Genomic DNA, 6,641 nt, shown 5'->3' on the forward strand with positions numbered 1-6,641 from the left:
GCTTAGTAACTTGTGGAATGGTTAGATTATCAGAATGCCTACATTACAGCTACCTAAATTATCTATTTATTCCTCCCAGCTTTCTCTCTTAAATTTCCATTCAAACAATATAGTAATATGCAGAAAATATATATTAAAATAACCTTTTCCTTTTATATTTTGTTACTAAAGCACACTGTTAATGTGAATCTTCCCATCTACTTCAAGGGACTTTACATCTAGCACTAGAGATGGTTTTTTCCTGTTGTCTTGTACCTTGTCATTTTTTCTGCTGAAATGATAGCCTGACTGGGAAATTGTAAGTCAGGAATCTTCGCAAAAGGAAAAAGCAAATATATACCCAAATCCTATCAAGGATCACATTGGAACTTTGTCGTAATGGGATTCATCAAAACAGTATTTCTACATAGCCCATCTTTCGAGAGCATGATATTTTATGCAGTCCTGATCCCTCTCATAAATTTCACACTGTTAGTAGAGCTTCCAGAAAACAGAAAATCTGTTCCATGAAAAATGATATCTTATCAAAAGTGCCATATAGTTTTGCTGCTAATTATTCTACAATTAACCAGTGTAGTCTTTCCTTTTCATGGTCATTCCCAGCTAATAAACTCACTTTTTCTATGGAAGTTCTTGCCTTAAGTCCTGAAAGACAGACTTTTATTTTGACTACTGCATTTTGGTATTTGCAGTCCTACAGCCTTCATTAATAATTTCTTCCCATCCAACTGGCAAATCTGTTCCATCAATTGGACCTCTTAAATTTCAGTCACCAGCAACATCTTCCTGTTTTTTGTCCCAACCCATGAACAGAGAAAATTAAATCAGTTCCATCAGTGATACCCAAGGAACTTTTTGATTTACCTCTCTTTCATTTTTAAGGCCTTAAAGACTAAGAAAAGCTTCCTCCCATCCCTCAGTATACTATCCACTTTACAACCCTTGTGCAAATCCCACTGCACTTAATTAAATAATTTCTCAAATATGCCCATGGCTAAATAGCTTAATAAAATCCAATTTATGCACTCTTTCCAAATTTCATCTAGCCCCAAAAAGATTGCTATTACAGATGTCAGGCTGATCTGGCATTCACTTATGTGAACATATATGCATTAAATGCTGAGAAAACCCCAGAAAATGGAGTGCCGGAGAGAGCCTGTCTCCTGCAAACAGTGGTGCCAAGGTAACCTCCCTAACTCAGAATTTGTGAAGGAATTGTTATCCATGCAAAGCAATCACAAAATTAATCTGGTACAGATCAGAATTACTTTTGAGGGAAAAATCTTGCCTTTTTTCTCATGAATACAGAAGGATTGCTCTGTGGCCATATTCATATTGACCAAAGCAGGAATCATGTTTATTTTGCTAAACAAAAAAAGGGATAGTAGATCAGACATGTTGACGTTCAGCAGCTTCTGGAAGAAACCTGTGAAAAGAAACAGGAAGCGTGTCCTGGCATCTTAGGCACAATAGCATCCTTTGACTTACTCCAGGGCTGCTTCTTCCATTTAATGTAATGATTCCAGTATCCAGACTGACTTGGGTGAAAGTAAGAAGGGTTTTCAAGTTAGTTTACATTCCTTCGCATCTCACAATTCATTCACTGCCATCAGTCTTTAATATTCACATACAGCAAAGATTCTTGAGTGTTAAAATTATCTTTTTGTGCACTGCTATGTCACTGCAGCTAAACATTAGCTTTCCACATTAACAATACAGTACACCACATGAAGAAAAACTGTTAACAATCACTTCTTTCTTAAGGAACAGAAGTACAAACTTATACAATTGCTTGAAATTTTCTAACAAAAGTATTAGAAAAGTATTGACTGCTATGCAGCACAGAAAAGAGACATTGAGTCACCACTATATATAATGTCACAGCTGATCTGTTAAATTGGTCATAATTTCTCCATAACAGATGGTAAAAAAATGTTATTTGACATCTTAAAATTCATAACCTTTTGCTTATCAATTGCCTCTGCAGGCATTTTCAACAATTTACCCCACAAGCTGAAGATTTTGGTATTTCTAATTGAACACACAAACATTTAAAAACCCATATCTTTTTAACATATTTTTAGACATTTATCTTATGTTAAATGCTTACTGGAAAAAGGGGAAATCTCTTTGTCAATCACACCTTTAAAGAAAAGTATTTGTGTCCACTCTGATGAAAAAAGCCAAATTACTTATAAAATCATACAGAGATAAAATTTATCGTTGTTGTTTCCAAAAAGGGAATTTAAAATTAGTTAAGTATTTTGGATGAGGAACAGTCAAATAAATCTCCTTTCAAATGGCTGAGCAGAACTTTTTGCATTGTGGCCAGTTACATGCTGTCAACCTCCCAGCAAAAGAAATGATGGTCACTTTTTTCGTTCAAAATAATGTACATCTGAGTCACTGCCAGATGCCCCTTTCCATTGTGAATGCAAATCTTGAGTCTTTCTGTATTTTCTCAGAAAAAAAAAATCATCATATTCAAGGTTGTCCTCTGTTTCCAACTTTACAGCTCACATAGGCATTTTTTGTGGCATGGACACATTTTTTGCTTTACATTGACAAAGAATTACTGAGCAAGGTCAATAAACACAGAAGCACTACACTAAAAAGAAATGTCCTTAAGCAGTGATGTCTTTGTGTATGTTGCTTTACTCTTGAGGTTCTACCTGTCACAACAAAAATACTTCTTTGTCAAGGACAGGTGAGAACAGAAAAAAATGAATTGAAATCCCTGATGTTTTTCCATTACCATCTGCTTATTGTTACATGATGAAGAAGAAAAACATATAACTTAAAATGAAATTTTAATAGAACTCTTATACTTTTTAAAATAAAGCCAAACTTTTTTCTCATCTTCTCATGCTTCATTTATATAATTTCTATTATTTTAGATTCCTTTTCCACGTCTTCTCTCTCTCCACCCTTTTTCATCTTCTCTAGCCACCTCCATTTCCTTTTAAGGACAATTCTAAAGAGGTTCAACCTTTAGCAGTTCAAGAAAGACACCACCTCTGGCATCTTCCTTTTCTTTATGCTGTCATAGCATTTTGCTGAAGTCTCCATCCAGTTTTAAAGGAATGGTACAGTCTGTCACACATCTTTAATGTGTCATTTCTTCTAGCTTCCTTCCACTTCTCCTGGTGTCAGTACTTTAATTCCCTGTGGAGTTTACTGGCCTCTTCATGAGAAATTAAATAAATACATATTTTTCCTGCATTCAGTCTAGATAAGTCTCTCCCACATGACCCAATATAAGGTTTATCCTTGGAATCCAGCTGGGAATTGTCTTGACTATGCCTGTCCTCCCATCTGTCACAAGTCGTTTTAAGGATAGGCACACATCAGTCACGGGGTGGGATATTGAGGGAGGAGGCTGTGGATGAATATATTATTTTAGCAGGCCAGGTTCTCCCTCTGTGGTACTGTTCATGACAAATCATGTGGAAGGGAACACGTAATCACTGCAACTGTGCTGAGGATCTAAAGAATCTACTTGATCATGGCATGTTCATCACAATGACAACTGAATCTAGTAGGGACTCTAAGGAATCAATTTTTTACTGATGAATGGAATATATTTATGTTTATGCTGTAAAAGAAAGGGTTAGCAGAGATGGAAAAGAAAGGGAATGTGAGAGGTATAAAATGAGGGGATAATTCAGACAGATTAGAAGAGCTTAAAGGCAAGAGTTGTTCAAATCTGCATGGGTGGCAAAGGATAATGAACTAAAAGGTAGGGAATGAAAGGCAAGGGAAGGGGGTGGAATGAGATGATTGTCTTTTTTTTTTTATTATACTTCATTAAAGAGCCAGTGAGATCCTGTGAAAAGGTGGGGAAAGCTTGATTTGAAAGTCAGATCTGTCATTTAGCTTGCCAGTCAAGTAAGAACCAATTTCAAACAGAATGGCTAAAAAATATTTCTTTAAACCAATGGTTCTTTAAACCAATGGAGGCCATTATTTGGGCTGTGATGTGATTCGATAACTAAAAGATATTATGGATTACTCATGGTGAGTGCTTATGGGATTAAATAAAATTTTCTGCTTTTACATGATTTTCTTAAGTGATGCTGAACATGATGTACAGAACACTGTAACCTGTATTTCCCAAAGGCCATCATGCAATGAGGTATTAGGTAACCACCATTTAAATGAGGGCATATACTAGAAGTGGCCTCTTACGCTTAATGATCTTCTTAATAGAGGATATACCAATTTTGTAGGTGTCATAATTTCTTAGAATGTTTCTTCTTCATTAAACTCAGTTCACTTTCTCATTTTCTTAAGTGAAAGATGAATTTAATATTTCACTTTAATTAGGCACTGGAATGATGTCATGTTTAATTAGTTCAGCCTCCCATAGAGATGTGATTTCACACACTGTGTTTTAAACACTTACTAATATTCTATGACATGTTTGAATTTTTTTTTTGTTAAAATTGGGGTGCAAACACTAACATTTGACTGTAATATTTTCAGAAATGGGAGATTTAACCATGAGCTTTGGTCACTGCCTATTGTCACACTAAAAGGAATAAAAGTTCTTTGCAAACAAGGCAAAAACTCCATCCAGCTCAATCATCCTTTTAGCTAGGAATATTTTATGCTGTTTTATTGCTTTCATGATACCCAGTCCTTGAAATAACACAGAGGATCTGAGGCCAATTTTTACTTCTTTTTATTCTTTATCTAAAAAATATGAGTTGCTATTTTCAGATGGGTGGCAACTGGTGAAAAAACAGGCAAACAGAGCAGTTCTTCATAGGATGAGGAATGTGAGAGTGATATCTGGACAAAACAAGAGTTCTTGTTTTTTCTCTTGCCTTGCTACTGCCAGAAGGATGTGCTTTAGGATATCAGGGCACTCCTGATATAAACTGGACTGCTTAAGAGAATAAGGTGGCAATTTTCTGAATTTTTCCATGTTGTTATTACTTTGCACAGGGCTGCATAGAAAGGAGTATACTCATTTGAGTCAATGTGCTCATTGTTTGTTTTCCATATAAAACTCGTGTTAGAAACGTTTTGGTTTCAACTGGGCTAGAGATAATTTTCTTCCTAACAGCTGACACAGTGTGCTGGTTTTGATTTAGGATGAGAATAATGCTGATAATACACCATTTTAGTTGTTGCTAAGTGGCACTTACCTTATGACAAGGACTTTTCAGCTTCCCAAACTCTGCCAGTGATCAGGTGCACAAGAAGCTTGGAGGGAACACAGCCAGGACATCTGACCTGAACTGAGCAAAAGGATATTCCATACCACAGAACATCATGCTCAGTATGTAAAGTGGGGAATTTAGGTCAGCAGGGGCCGATTGCTGCTCAGGGATGGGTTGGGCATCATTGAATGGTGAGCAACTTGAATATGCATCAATTGTTTCTCTTAGGTTTCATTCCTCTCCCTTTTTCATTTTCATGGCTCTACTACTACTACTACTACTATCACCACTGTTGCCACTGGGTTTTTTTGTTTGGTTTTTTTGTTTGTTTGTTTTGGGGTTTTTTTTGTTTGTTTGTTTTTGGTTTTTTTTAATTTTAATTTTTTTCTTATCTCAATCTACAGGTTTTGCATTTTTCCAATTCTATTCCATATGCCACTGTCTGGGGCTGGGAGGATTGTGTGAGCAAGTGGTTGTATGAAACCTAGTTGTTATCTGGAATTAAACCATGACAATTTTGCATTCAGACATTAACTTTTATGACCAGAAATCCCATAAAACCAGCTGTCTCTTGTAGTCTAAGCTTGTACTTAAAAGTGAAAAATGCTTGGCTCCTTTCACCTTGTTTACCCTCTATACCTGTAGATGTTTTGGACCAAACGCACTGCTGAAAAACAAATAATACTTGTTTTGTTCAACAGCTTTTGCTGTTGAGGTTCTCTCTCCAAGCATATTAGCCCTCTTTTTAAAAAAAAATTAAGCAATGACGAGACAACACTGCCAAGCTGAAAAGGGATATGGAGGACTAGTGTCAGGTCTGCTATTCACCTCCAGGATGTGTCTAGGGTAGTACTGGTTTTCATGTTGGAAAAGTTCTAGGAAAGAGTTGCTGCCAGGCCTTTATGTTTCTGCCCATACCTAGTTGTTCACCACCAGAGAAAAATGGTGAAATTTCAGATGCCTTGCTCCAAGAGATCCTTTTGTAGAGCTCCATTATCATTATGTTTGAGGGGCTGCAAATAAAAAAGTGTCCTTTGGTTTTTCACTTAACAAAAAGAATCCACTGTGAAGTTACAGCTTTTGAAAATTAACTGGGCACATGATCTAGTTGCTAGAGAAACCTCCCTGGAATAAAATAAAAAGCAAGCAGAGGGAGCACTGATGAGTGCTAACTTACAGAATATTAAGTTTCATTGATTTGTGGCAATTGACACTACCTCCCACTTTTATTTATTAACAAAATGTTTGGAAGGAGGTATCTTTTACTTTGCCCCCTGGACAAAAGTACATTCACAATCACTGCTTTGTAGTTATGGTGCATTAGTCATATTAGCCTGGCTAATAAAAGAAGAGTTATTGTACTGAGACCTATCTGCCACAGACATAAGCAGTGTGGTGACTCTCTTCCATAATGTTACTCAGTGTTGCAGTCCCTCAGAAGGCACAAAACAATGTGCAGTGTTTTAACCTTGA

Source organism: Passer domesticus, chromosome 3, assembly GCF_036417665.1.
Source record: "Passer domesticus isolate bPasDom1 chromosome 3, bPasDom1.hap1, whole genome shotgun sequence".
Lineage (NCBI taxonomy): Eukaryota > Metazoa > Chordata > Aves > Passeriformes > Passeridae > Passer > Passer domesticus.